The following is a 14,877-nucleotide window of genomic DNA, read 5'->3' on the forward strand; positions in this document are numbered from 1 at the left end:
GTTTTGAGCAATATGGAGGTTTGTGTAGGTCTTTCTTAGCTGCTGATGACCACATCACTGGACAGTACTTGAGCTGTTAGAAAACAAAAGCTTGGATCACTTTGATTGCATGATTTACATACCAGGACTGTGTTGTAAAGTTGCCACTAGAGGCTCAGTAAATCAGCTAATAAAACTACAGTTATAAAGTTATTGTTAAGTGGCCAATCAGTGCTCAAAGATGTTGATCGTCAGGGTTATATTTCAAAATATTAATTTCTTCTTACCTACCTACTAAGCCACAAGATCTTCAGACTCTAGTAAAACAAGATGCTGTAGTGCAGCAGAGACCTTAAACTGCCCCGTGGAGCGAGTGTCTATCTGTGTTAGTTCTGTGATGGACTGGCAGCCTATCCACAGTGTCCTTCTTCATTCAGTGTCTGATGGGATAAGCGCCAGCCCCTGTGACCGTGCATGCGAATAAGTGGGTAAAGAAAATCAGTTACTGAAATATATTCCATTGAAGGGTCTTAAATGCTCCATCTGCAAAGCACCAGAGAGCCCACATGAAATCAGATGTTATATAACAACATATTAATGCAAAGAATGTAATTGTGTACATATTAAGACTTATTTTGTCACACGGTGACCTCGGGAAATCCTTAAATATTTCCCACAGTCCCGGTGACTCTGCCGCCGCTTCTGAACTCATTCCAGTCTAATCTTTTGAGCGTTCTGCAGACCCGCTGAATTGTTGAACCTTTCCCAACTCCCAGAAATTACATTAGAAGAGAAATCTCTCCCAGATGGTTTAAAAAGTCCATCAACAGACATGTGGAAGAATCAAAATATCCTCAAACTCCTAATCCCATTTAAGATGTGGTTGGGATTAAAAATCCTGGCAGTGACAGTCGTAAAGCAACCACAAGTCCTCACATAATGAGGTTTCCAAATTTGAATAATGTTAGTTAATTAAGGACACTAGCAGCACATGTTTTCTCTACTTTATGTTCTATAATAGGAACAGAGAATAGGAATATACAGTACAGAAGTCTTTTATGATGAAAGTGTTTTGGAGCCTACATTTTGATATTCAGTTGAGCAAGCATATGCTTTTAATTCACAATGTCATATACATGTTCACTATCTAATTCTCTGTCTCAGGAGAATTAGATAGTGAACATGTATATTACATTGTGAATGTAATATACATGTAGTCTTCGTTTTATTGTATGAAATTCTTATGCTCTGTTTCTCGAATTGTCCTCTGGCTAAATGGATCAGCAGCAGCTTTACAGAAGAGATCAACACAGATCTACTCAGGTTTTACTTTATTATACCGAATGAATAATTATTAAATGTATCTGTTAACTGAGCTGATGGATTTAATATGGTCACTGTGCTCTGGTTGGTTAGGTAGCATTTTATTTAGTCCGGGTACTTTATATCAAAAACAGTAAATTAGTGAATGCGTCATCATAATCATTCCTTCAAAATATGCCGCCATAGGTATCCCTCTTGCGTTATTTCTGGATGTGCAAGGCTCCACGATCAAGCAACAATAAATATGCAACGTCCGGTCCGGTCCGCATCATGAAACGGTCACAGTTCGGTTAGATTCAGACAGAAAAGCTACTTGGTTATGTTTAGTAGATTATATAGATCATAGAGATCGAAGAGACATAGAGGACTTTTCTATTAGCACGTTTTTACCATTTTAAACATGGCTAGTTGTGCCAAGCTACACTTAAGCTGGACCTTCTGCGAAGTAGGGCCTTGGTGCACACGACCTGCCTCAAGCAGGCTGCGGTGACGTCTCGCCGAACTTCGATCCGACTGAATTGCTTCAATACTACTGAAGCTCGGTACCAAATGTTGATACAAACAGAGTAAAACTAACTGCTAATCTGCTCGTCAGAAGAAGTCGGTCACTCACAGGAGATTTGAAGCGTTTTGTACGTAAACAACGTCGGGCAGGATTGAAGATGTTGCCGATCACAGAGCCAAACTGTATCGCAGACACAACGTTATTCAGCCGCCCGGTGGAGTTTCGGGGCGGGGGGGGGGGGGGGTTCAGGGCCTGCCATAACTTTTAACTTTCTTCAAAGAGGAACGTCTTTGGTGGGCGGAATATTTCAGGGTCTTGTAATAGGTGTTGTAATATCACAGACATCTCAGGGAGTTTTTCAGGTTGGTGTGTGTCTGTTGGGCCATATAATAAGCAGTGAAGTCTCTCTCATGGAAAACACACACCCGTTAGGCTATTATATATTTATCCCTGCCTCTAATGTTAGTTATTTTAGAGACCCCCGGCAAAGCTCAGATTATACCTCCTGATCTTTCCACGTACCCTTTAGCCACAGCTGAAGCACCTCCCTGGGGTACAAGAAGCCCTGGTTAGGAATCACTGCTAAATAACACTGACTGCACTTCTTTCAAGGCTCTGTAGCAGAATGACTATATGGTGCCACTTCTCCGTAATATTGACTGAGACCTGAGAAACACAACAGTTGGCATCATGTGCTGATGTTAAAAAATAATAGTGATGAAAACCTGTTCATTTGATTACGCAGAAGAATTCAGATGTTTTTACAGGATTCTGAAGGCTCACCCACTAACCAAGGACACATTTCTCTGAATAAAACATATTATAAAATTACTGTTCTTTTACAAAGCTGCTCATAGACAACAAGACAATCTTTTAAAACTCCTGGACTGACAAATAAAACAGAATCAGTTTATGGTCCATTACGTCAGGCTTTATTTAGTCATTTATTACTCCCCCCTTGGTGTAAAGATACATAAATGTGTGTATACATGGAAAATCAATTTCAACATCCACACTCACTGACTGACGGATCTTTCTGTTTCCAGTTATATATATTTTCCTCCCAGTAGTACTTCTGCCTTTGCAGCCACCTCTTAGTGCAGAGGGGGTATTTTCATGTCAAAAGTGATGTCAATAATACATACCCTCTGTACACATTTAGCTTTTTGAAGTTGAGAGGACAACAGAACACAGAACTGCCACCACAAGATGGATTCGAGCACCTCTTGTGTCAATATGTGTCAGGCTGAGATGAATGGCTCTGTCCGCTGTCGGTTTAGTCTTTTTCTGCCATGGATGTGAACAGAATAGATGTGTGCCAGGGGTTTTTCTCCAGCAGTGTGGATAAAAAAACAACAACATCCTTGTCCTTCTTACTTCACTTGTGTTCGCAGATGATTTATGTCCTTTCTGTAGTGGAAGCAGCGCCGTTGTGCTCCAGGCCAACAGTTGCACTGACTGACCGCAGAGCGACTAGATAATTCAGGCTGTCTGTTCGGGTTGTCGCTCCTGGGAGGTTAATTGAACCCTCCGTCTCTGCTCCAGCTGATGTGCTGTGGTAGAAGCTACTTGTTGCGTGCTTGCTCCAGTGATACCTTACTTATTCTACCTCCCAATGATAATACCTGACTGGAAAATCACTCTGTTCAAGCCGGATGAACACGGGGTGGCGGGACCTCTCGTGGCTTTTACACTGACCTCCACTTACCGACTTCTTGTTCAGGTCTTGTTGTTTTTCCTTTTTTATTTTTACATGTTGTTGGAAAGAGATTTAAGTCCCAGACTTCAGCTCGGTGGAAATATTGTTTTGTGGGTTGGTGCTCTGACTTCTGAGTGCTCCATTAAGTCAGATATGTCCCCGTCAAGTTGGCCGATTTTAGGAAGAGAAACTTATGTAACAGAATGAACTTCAAATCAAAATTGTATTGCTTGTCTGAACATGTTAAGAAAACAACCCCAAAAAACACATTGTTGCTATTAATTTATTTTCCAGTCATTTATGATGATTCTCAAACGTATTGATATTTTTCATCACAGTAGGGATGTGACGAGAGCCGATACTTTGGTACTAAGTCGATGCCAAAGTCCTGAAACTTGTTGGTACTTTTTTGTTTTGTTTTTTACCGTGGTATCGAGAATCACTGGTATTGGTATCGACCAGTAAATTCTTGGTACCGTGACATGCCTACAACATAGCCTGTTATGTTTGTGTTTATATGGGATATGGGATGATGTGAAAGTTTCATGTCATGATTACCCTGGCCAAAATGTCACAATATTATCGATAATCATCAAAATATGCTTAAAGGTTCAGTGTGTAGGATTTAGTGGCATCTAGTGGTGTAGTTGCTGATTACAACGCCCCTCGCTTCACCTCTGTTGTGTGGGAGGAACTATGGTGGCTGTAAAACTCAAGAAAAACACTAAAGGCCAAAGCCAGTGTTTAGGTTCTCCATTCTGGGCTACTGTAGAAAAACATGGTGGTTCAACATGGTGGACTGATTCATCGTGGTACCATTACCATTAATATACTGTCCTTTCTTTGTATGTTTGTGTTTTTTGCGTTTTTATTGTTGTATATTTTCAACAATTGGCTCTAGTTTCAGTTAAAATGAAACAGTTGGAATCACTCATGCACAGTTCAAATCATGCATTTGAATAAATTCATGGCATGAGTGAAGTACTTGTGCTTTTTAAATGCTTTGGGGAATCCTAAAATTAACTGTAAGAGGTCCATTATGCTTCTGTATGACCCTTATCATTTTAATGTTAATGTTTAGCTTCCAAAAGAACCAGCAGTGGACCCATCTTTACAGTAGATTAATATTTTGCATGGCCGTGTGGGGTTGATGGATATTACTGTGGAGATCGTTTTTAATATAACATGCTTGCCAGCATGGTCTGTTAAAGGAGTGGGCAGGTGGTAAAAGCAGTGTGATTGAACAATAACCAAACATGTGAAGAGATGCAGCTTGCCGCTGAACAATGGCCAGGGGATTTTGATGCAGAGAGAACATAACAGAAACTGGGCAAAAAAAAGAGAAAAAACAAGCCCTGTTCTTTTGAGAGCTTCGACTCATCTGTTTGTTTGGCCCCGATCTGGGCATGCCTGCTGCACAGTTTTTGTATCTTTACCTTGCAGGCATTCAGCTGACACTCGCATCCAAAGCAAATAATGATAAGTGAAAGAGCCAGAGCCCCAGCGCCATGACAACGCTCTTGGACCCACAATGATCCTGCAGGAGATGAGCAACTTTTAGCGCTACAACAGCAAAATAATGCCCAAACAGGAGTGTGATGAGGTAGAGATGATATTGAGCTGGCATAAATCAATATCTCTGGTTTCCATGCAGCCCAGTCAGGCATACGCTGGGAACAGAAGCTTCTTTGGTGACCTCGAAAATGCCTACCAGCTGAAAGTGAGGCAGCATTTGGACCAGTACCCTGATCAGCACAACCATATCCCTAATTCTTTTTGGCATTACTTATCCTTTTTTAAAAAAAATTTGGCCTTTTCATGCCTTTATTTGATAGAGACAGCTGAAGATCGACAGGACAGGGGGGTAGAGAGAGGGGATGACACGCAGCAAAGGGCCACAGGTCGGATTCGAGCCTGGGCCGCTGCAGCAACTCCATATATGGGTCACCAGCTCTACCAACTGAGCTAACCGGGCGCCCTTCTTATCCTTTTTAACAAGAACATTTTTTGTGCTGTTTTCTCAGCACAAGCTAGCTGCACAGACGCAGTTACGCACTTGTTTAGGAGTAGCTTGTCATTATGGTTGTACGCAGGGTTTTAGAAATACCAAGGTCCTAAAACTGAACTTGCTAGAGGCGTTTGGGGGCATCAAAATAGTAATTTTTAGGCAATTATTTCACGACTTTTATTGTATACTTCTTGGAAAAAATACTGAGGTGCAGAGCTCGGTGACCCAGTGGTGGGTATGGTTGTTGTCTTTACACACAATACTTATATAGAAAAGTTATATATATGAAATGAACTTGCCCCTAGATGATGCACTAGAGCACCAGCATCTCAGACCAAAACTTTGTTAGTCTTGTTGTTAGTCTTTCCAACAACGCTGGTTTAATAAAAATAAATCCTTAATCCACCGAAGTAGAGGATAAAAACAGCCGTTTCAGTCGCTCTCTCAGCAGACCGTCTATGTAAACAAAGCGTTTGCTGCTATATTAAAGGTTCTGTACCTCATATATAGAATATTTAATAAAGTGTGAGCTGATTCAACAACTTCAGCTGTTGCTGTTCTCACACATCCTCCCATAAAGGTTTGTTCTTTCTGATTTTACATAAGGTGGTATGATTACTCACCGCTAGTGTTGTCAATGTGTGGACTCTCGTAAATCGAACGTCTCCCAGGCAAAACTGAAAGCAGGAGAGAGGACCAAGCTTTTCCTTTTTAATAAACTTTATGGACTTCCTCCCTCCAATGAGCACTCCACTGTAAAGTCCAGAGTTACTTTAATTGTTGATTATTGTTTTCAATCAAATTGAAAGGGAAGGGATATACCCCAAGACAGGCAAATGTCCACAGCCCCTTTTTACTTTAGAAGTGATGCACTCCTTATAAACGCTGTAACACTATCAAATATCACCATCAGTCGATATACAGTTGATCACCCCTTGATAAATGACACATCTTGATTTTAATGATTTTTTGTGAGACTTTTTTAATTGAAAAGATTTAAACACAGCCTCTTGAGAGTATGGAACATAACACACAATATCTGCAGCAAACATTTATGCATTATATTACCAAAATAAAAGAAATAAAAATATCATTGTGGCATGTGAAAATGTATGGGCAACCTAAGAGTTATGAAGTCTCAGATTCCTTTTAAAAGGTCTCAGACCCTCATCAGCCTGTTAGGCCTGAGGCATGTTAACGGTTGTCATTTGGAAACGTCAGCTGGTGCCAGTTTCAACCCTTCACAAATACTCTGACTCTTCAAACCTCGTGTAAACACTCAGAAACAATGGTTTGGAGTAGCTTTTCATGAAATGAACCCCTCCCCAACTGTTAAGGATGGTGGATCTATCATGTGTTGTGAGGAAAGCTTCTACAACAGGGTGATGATTCTAAATGTACCTCGAAATCAAAGAGATGCAAGCCGAAGGTTTGGGAATGGCTCTCACAATCCCCTGACCGATGTAGATCTTAAAAAAGCTTGACCAGAAGTCTTTTGCAAGGAGAAATGGGAAAAAATCCCAAACACAACCATTGAACGACTTCGACTTGCTACAAAAAGTGTTTGCATGCTGTGATATCGGCGGGTATATCTGTACTGACAGTGTAGGTTCCCCAAACCTTTGCACAAGCTGCAATAATTTTTTTAACTTAAAATTTTTGTTCAGTTTATGAAATAAAACAAAAAAATAAGCCACACTTTCATATACAATCGACTGGCTGTGACTGTCCTACAAGCAATGATCTAAATGGAGACACCATAGATTTATAGTAAAATAAAAAGCCCCAGTGCTGCTGTGTAATAAAACAATAACATGTTTGTGTAAGAAAGTTGTCCAGACAAAACTTTCTTCTGCCTCTGGCGTTGTTATCTAACCAGCACTGACAGACTTACCAGATGTGATCTCCAGCTTTGGTCCTCCTGCCTTCGACATTGTGACATTAGTTTGGTTCCCAGACGCTGACGATGACTCACACACCTGCTGAGATTGAGCCTTCGTCTTCGTTGGCAGCCCCAATTTCCTGTCAGGGCATTGTTGGGCTGTGTTTGCATGGTAGCAACTTAAGCAATAAGCAAGGAGGCACACAGCTATTGTTCTTATTTAATGTGTATTTTATCTACTCTATAGTGTTGTGTTGTATCTGGAGCTGCTGAAGCAGGTGAATTTCCCCAGTGTGGGATCAATAAAGTCTATTTAGTGTGTAAAAATTTAAAATAGAACCACCTCCACCACCGTATCTGTCTCAGGTTATGTATATTTGTAGATATATTACAATGAATAACTTCACAGTGTGTAACTCAGTGACATATTTTATGGATATTTCATAATATATCCAAAATATATTCAATGAACCCAAACAGTGAACTCAGTAACTGCAGGAAGCTTGTGTTAAACCAGAGATTTGGATGAATTTTGCGCAGATTATTTCCTTTTTATACAATTCTCTGTCTGCATTAGGAATTTTTGTAGTTTCTGTAACAGTCATACAGACTTAATGAGCTTCTTTTTGACAAATTCAGTGTTTTCTTCTCCCTGGTGCCTGGTTATTTTTCTATTAGATAATTTACATTAACTTTTCTTTATAGAAACGAACCAAATGCTGAGATATTGGTGTAGTGTGTCTATTTCTTAAGTTTTCTTATACTCAGTAAGGCCTCACGACCCCCCTATAAAGCTTTGGCATCCCTGAGTGAGGGTCCCAACCCCCAGGTTGGGAATCATGTGGGAATTATGTGCCTCCAGTTTTCAAGTTACCTAAATCTATTGGTATATATAGTCAAAGTTATTGGATTTAATTAAATTAGTAAAACTCTTCACCACCAGCGGGGCTTCATTTTTAATAACCAAGCAACCATGAGTTCTTTTGTTCGCTCCAAAATGGCAGCCCACAAAACGACGCTGCTGTCAACTGACGAAGTGCAGAAGTATCAAGAACACCATTCCTCCATATCCTTTGTAAAAAGAGCAGCAGCTTCTGTTTGTGTGCGTAGTAAGTGTGTGGATGAAAGAGAGACAGAGCGAGCAGTGCAGAGGGAAAGACAGCAGTGAAGTTGTTGATCCGTCAGGAAACGTACAGTGTAGGTTACAGTTTGTCAGTGAATAAAGGCTGAAGCTTCTGTGTGGTGTTTGATGATCAGCTCCGCCTTCATTGAGGGAGTACTATCCAAAGTAGAGGTACCAAAAGCATGTAGTGGAAATACAGCTTTATAATCTGTGTTCATGCTCACATGCGAACACACTGCATGCTGCATTGGTATGTTTGAACTACACAACATTTAGTGTTGGAAAAGTGAAAATTTGAAAGGTGAACGTGGATCAAAGTGTGTCAGATTGCAATCACACTGTAAAACCTGGTCAGTTAGTTCAACTCAAATTATTTCAGGAAACCGATTGCCTTAAACCATTTAAATTTCTTACCTCCAACAATTTAAGCATGAAGTCAAGTATTTATTGTTGAGGTAACTTGGGTAAATTAAGTTCACTGTCAGTTAATGGAACTTAAAAACTCATGTGTAGTATTTCTCCAAATGTATTTAAAATGTGTTATTTATCTGAATAAAGTAAGACAACATTGTAAAACCTGATGAGTTAGTTCAACTCAAACTGTTTGAGGAACCGATGGCCTTAAACCATTTCAAGTTTAACAATACAAGCATGAAAGATATTGAAAATATTGATATTTGAGGTAATTATTTATTGTTAAGGTAAATTAAGTTAATCGTACCAGTTTCCATTCAGTGAATTGAAGTTACTCTCATATGCAGCCTTTCTCCAAACTTGTGTGAACAGAATTTATCTTAATAAAGTCACTTAAATGCATCTTCTTTATACAAATATTACCATTCTGTTTAAATTTACTCAGTAAACCAAATTATGACATTACCTGTCAAAACTGCTGGCATACGATGAAAACAATTTATAATTAGTTGATTATCAAAATGGTAGCCAGTTAATTGAATTCATTTTCTGTGGGTTTTTTTTATGTGACTAACATAAAATCTTTACACTTTGGGGATCATTAAAAAATATTTGGATGCATAATTGGGCTTGTGACGATTAAATAAAAAACAAAACCTACACAGCATCATAGCAGTGAGCAGCCAGTGAGGCTAACAGTGTTTTAATGATATAAAGTCAACTTAAAGAAAATGATTCAATGGAACAAACTGGAATTATATCACTAACACATAAAATCCTATTTTAATTCAAATATACAATTTATGTGCACTCAAAACAACTTAGTTATTACTTCAACAATGCATTTTGAGTTGGCTTTAATCCATGAGAATGAGGATTAAGTTACAGAGCACTTAAAGTTTCACAGTAGAGTTTATAGCTGTGTATACGAGGTGAAGCTACACATCACCCACACCACTGCACACACTTACACCCACACATTTATCTGTTGAGGCCTCTTTTTCAGGGCACGCTGGATTGTTTCCTCTCCCTGTGGCTCCATATATTTTCTCATGAATATTCAGTGAGCACAGACAGGCCCCAGATGTAAGCATCAGGCAGAACTGGGCCACATGTGTATAATTGAAGAATTCCATTAAACTTTAAACTTGAATGACATTCCCGAATTGAATGTCTTCATCCACCGTCGTAGTTTTTCTGTTTCATGGTGTTTGCGTCAGTTCAAAACCATAATCATCCTACACTGCCAAAAACTTCAGATTAGCTGTGGTGGATTCAGTAAAATTCACCCTTCATACACTTTTGTCTTCATCACAATTTAACTCCAACTTTGGCCAGTTCTGCTTCAGATTGGTGTTAATGATGGTCTCTTCCTGTCTGCTGTCTCCGGCCTCTTTGAGTAAACAACATTATTGACTGCAAACTGTCGACCACCGTGACCCAAAGACGTGTCTGCAGACCTTTAGGGTGTACTGCTGTATGTGGGCGTGCTTTAAGGCTGTGCCATATGAAGATATATATTGTGTGACGGAAGGAAACCTGTGAAGTTTATTTCATTTCATTCAAACTGCTGCCCGGGGGGCTTTTCCAGCCCTCCATCCCCCTCCGCCCAGCCAGCAACATAATGTAAGAATGTAAAAGATTGTTATTTTTTCATATCAATTTAAACTAACTCTTCTTATAAAGTTTAGATAAAAACACAGCTCTGTTTAAACATTTAGTTTGGTGCAGAATGATGGCGAAGGTCCCCACAAGATGAGAGCAGGTTTCGGGTTTAATTCATTTGTTGTTTATAAAGACAAAGTGCTTTAGGTTGGAAGCTTGGAGATAGCTGAATGTTGAGTCTCATTCAGAGTCTCAAAGCGTCTGTATTTCACGCCCTGATGAGAAAATGAGACTCAACAATCAACTATCTTTCTCGTCTCTGATTGGTTGTTTTCGTTCAGGCCCGGTGGATTCTTGTAAATGCCATTAGGAGCACCGGGAGGAGCCAGAAGAACCCGATTTTCCCACAGATTATCTGTCTCATGTACTGTTAGGATATAGTAAAAGTTTCAGCTAATATCACAAAAAAATATTTTAATAAAAGTTACCTACTGCAGCTTTAAATTATTTTCTGTATCATCTTATTTTATAATTTATTTATTTCTGTTTTACCTCCTCCTATTATTGTTATTATGTAATTATGTAAAACTGTAATGTAAAATAATATGATTTTAGTGAGAATATAATAAATATATCGTATCTGGATATGATATTTTGGCCCTTGCATGCACAGCGCTCCCCCCCCTGCATGCTCCATGTGTACCTTTTGCCTGTGTGCTTGCAGCGCTGTCTCTGAGGGAATAGAAAGCTATTACACAGGAGCTCTGCTGTTCCCTTCTTGTGCAATTTGCTTTATGATTCAAATACAAGCTGATACAAGAGAGTTGAGATCTGTGGTGTAATTGCATGCACAGTCCATTATTAATGTATCTCTAGTCCTTTTAGCTCTAGACTATTAATGACAGACTTCCAGGAACTTCAAATAGAAACTAGTCTTATTAGCTGCCTCTGACATACTCAGAGAAATCCTTATCAGCCTGCATTGTCACTCTCATACAAACTAACAAAACACAAGAAAAAAAAATGTTTTGCCGTGTGTAGACAGAAGTGGGATCTTCATAAATAAAACCTGGATTGCAGAGTTTAGCTGTAAGCCCGGTTTCACGAGCCAAAACATACAATGCATCGCGCGGAGGGGAATGAATGGCTTCGTGATTACTGCTGTCAGCCTGCCTGTCACTCACAGACCTCTTCAGTCGCTGCCGTTCACATGCAGGAGGAAGACGAGAGCGAAGCCTGGCTGATGATTTGCATGTACAGTGTGTGGGGCGTGGAAGGTGCGTGTTTTAAAATAACATCATTGTTTTGAGGATTCCTGTTCAGAACGAAGCGGCGCTTTAATTTCTATGTCTGAGGCACCACATTGTTCTAACCACACTTTCTTATTAGCAGGTTTCTGAGAAATACACATATACGTACACACACATAAGCACACACTAGGGGTGTGACAGTAACCTAATTCTGATTCATAAATTAACTGTGAAGGCTATAATGTGACATTGTCAATCCAAAGGACATGTTGTGATTTATATTATAAGAGTCCCAGAACTTGTCAATCAGTGGCTTTTCATTCCCTCGACAGTTTCCAGGATCAACAGATTTAATAGTAGTTTATCTTTTGAATTAATCACACATACTGTCACAGATGTTGCTGTTCTGTCAGCTTTATAGGTGTAGTGCTGCCAGAGCGCACCAGAATGACGCTCGGCAACTTTTCTCCTACCGGGTCGTAGAAAATACAGGATTTAAACATATGGTGCTTGAGTCCTGCTGCAACGTGCCTTCACATGTGCATATTAATCAGTCCGATGTGCTGTCCTGGGTAAACCAGAGACCTTACCACAGCAGCCCGGGTTCCATTCCCCTCTCTCCCCCCTTTCATGTCTGTCTTAACTACATCAAAATAAAGGCATTAAAAAGCCCCAAAATAAATTTAAATAAAAATAATCCCATATAGTCAGTAACCTAATCTAAGTATGACAATATTAAAGTAACCTGATTACTTTCCGTTGCTTTTGGATGACCTCAACAGCAAATATGCAAATAAAGAGAAGAAAATAAATATAATTAAGAAGACTTTTAGTTTTAAGAAAATGGAAACCGAGATTTAGTGTCCTCTGCTCAGTGTCTTTTTAAAGAAAAACTGATGCTGGGCCATTGTTCCTTAACAATTGACTTTACATTTACTTTCCTTCACAAAACTGAACAAATGCTGTGATATAGGCCAACTGTGTATATTTTTTACATTTCTTAGCACATCTTAAAATCAAGAAGGCCTCCCAACCCTAAATGAAGCTTTGGTGATAGCCAGGCTGGGAACCACTGTCCAGACAATTCCTGGGAAATGATTTCTTAGAAAGAGTGGGAACCCTGATAATGTGATCCTGAATAAAAAATAAATCAGTGGATTCATAAAGGCCACAGAATAAAACAAACAATCAGCATTTATCTGAAGTCTGTTTCAGTCGCTGTTTCAGTCGCTGCTGTGCAATTTTACACTCACTCAGTTTTGGGTAAGGCAGAGTGGAGAAAAGGAGTGCACTTCCATGTAACACTGGGCTCTCGCTCTCAAGTTGGCACAGCAATTATTCACTGTGAAATGAAGAGTATGCTTATTTCTTTTCTCTCTCTTTTCCGTCGCTTGCTTATATTCACGTATATGCACGCGGGCTCGCACACAGACAGTGATTTCTTTTTAAAAGCAGCGGACCATCTGTGTCCTTGTGTGCTCTGTTTTTCTTTCTGTCTGAAGACGAAAAAGAAAGAAAGTGTTTCCGTCAGAGTGGGATCATAGCAGAGTGCTGGAGTCGGGTGTGAAGCCATGTTCTCAGGTGTAACGCCGTGGAGCAATTCAAAGCCAATGCCAAGGACGCATTTAGCTGAATGCCCACTCGTTTGAGAGTTGTGCTAACTAGCAGTCCTTTGTCCCTACTCCCTCCTTTATCTCACATACCTGATCATTCTGCTGATCACTCTGCCTGACAGAAACCGTTCTTCCCCTTTCACCTCGGTTTATCTTTCCTCTGCGCTCTCCACCGCTCTCCGTCTGTCTCAGCGGGGATGTCACTCCATTCCTCTCTGATTGTCCAGGTCAGTGGGGAAGGATTTTGAGGGCATAATGGCACTGAATGACTGTGATGACTTGCTGCACAGATGAAAGGGGACAAAAGCTGCCTCTTGGCTCGAGGAATACTTGTACTGTACACACATAATAGCTTTCATCTGAAGTGACCGGTGGCTCCTCTGTGGTTTTAAAAAGGGCAATCAATGGATTTAAAGTCAATATAGATGGCATAATATAAAGTTCAAAAGCCAAACAATTGTACTACACTATTAAACTCTAGTGTGTTGCATTGTCGTTACCTGAGATGAGCGGTTTCTATCTTGTGGGGGCGGCTGTGGCTCAGAGGCAGAGCAGGTCGTTCCTCAATCGGAAGGTTGTGGGTTCGATCCCCGGCTCCTGGTGCCACATGTCGAAGTATCCTTGAGCAAGATACTGAACCCCGAATTGCTCCCGATGCCGTGCATCGGTGTGTGAGTGTGTATGAATGTTAGTTTCTGTTCGATGGACTTTGCCATCACTGAGTGAATGTGTGTGAAAGGGTGAATGTGGCACGTAGTGTAAAAGCGCTTTGAGTGGTCGGAAGACTAGAAAGGCGCTTTACAAGTACAGGTCCATTTACCATTTATCTACAGAGGGAGCCGGTCCTCCTCCATGTTCTCAGGCTCAGTCTTTTCAGATGTCATCATCTGTTACTGTAGGTCTGGGAAACTGTGATGGGTATTTTCACAGTTTTATACCTAAACGATGAACCTCAGTCAAACAAATGAATCAATAGTAAAACGCGAAAGAAAGGATTACTAACATCAATGACATAACTCATAATCGTAGTATTGTAATGTTTTAACCCCACTGTGGCAGGTGGTTGATGGGAACGCGTTGTTTGGAAAAGGGCAAGAACCTTTAAAAAATACTCTGCAGCTGATTGATGGTGATTGGATGAACCACCATATATTCGAGGAGAACCTCAACCAATCAGATCAAAGAACCATATAACGCAGTCAAACTCTTACTGAAGCCAGTCGGGAGAAGAGAAAGAAGCCTTCAGTGTTCTTCTTTACTCTTTCAATGACGAAACAATCTCCAGTTCTCATACAACTGATGCATCGAAGCTAACCTCTTTAGCCACCACGCCCATAGCTCACACTGTAAGCAGTTCCTCACAGGACGCTGATTGGTCCGAACCACTTTAAACTCGTTACAGTCCAGCTGCCTCTACTAGAAATGTTGCAGAAAATCAGTCAGCCTCTATTCTCTTAATTGATCATCATTTAAAGG

At 40.2% G+C, this 14,877-nt stretch overlaps 1 protein-coding gene across 1 annotated transcript in view; it reads left to right on the plus strand.

Annotated features, from left to right (window-relative positions):
• LOC127351354 (SH3 and multiple ankyrin repeat domains protein 2-like) overlaps window positions 1–14,877 on the plus strand; it is a 224,346-nt gene that overhangs the window by 34,805 nt on the left and 174,664 nt on the right. The gene's annotated exons all lie outside the window — the stretch shown is intronic.

This window comes from Dicentrarchus labrax, unplaced genomic scaffold (assembly GCF_905237075.1).
Source record: "Dicentrarchus labrax unplaced genomic scaffold, dlabrax2021, whole genome shotgun sequence".
Lineage (NCBI taxonomy): Eukaryota > Metazoa > Chordata > Actinopteri > Moronidae > Dicentrarchus > Dicentrarchus labrax.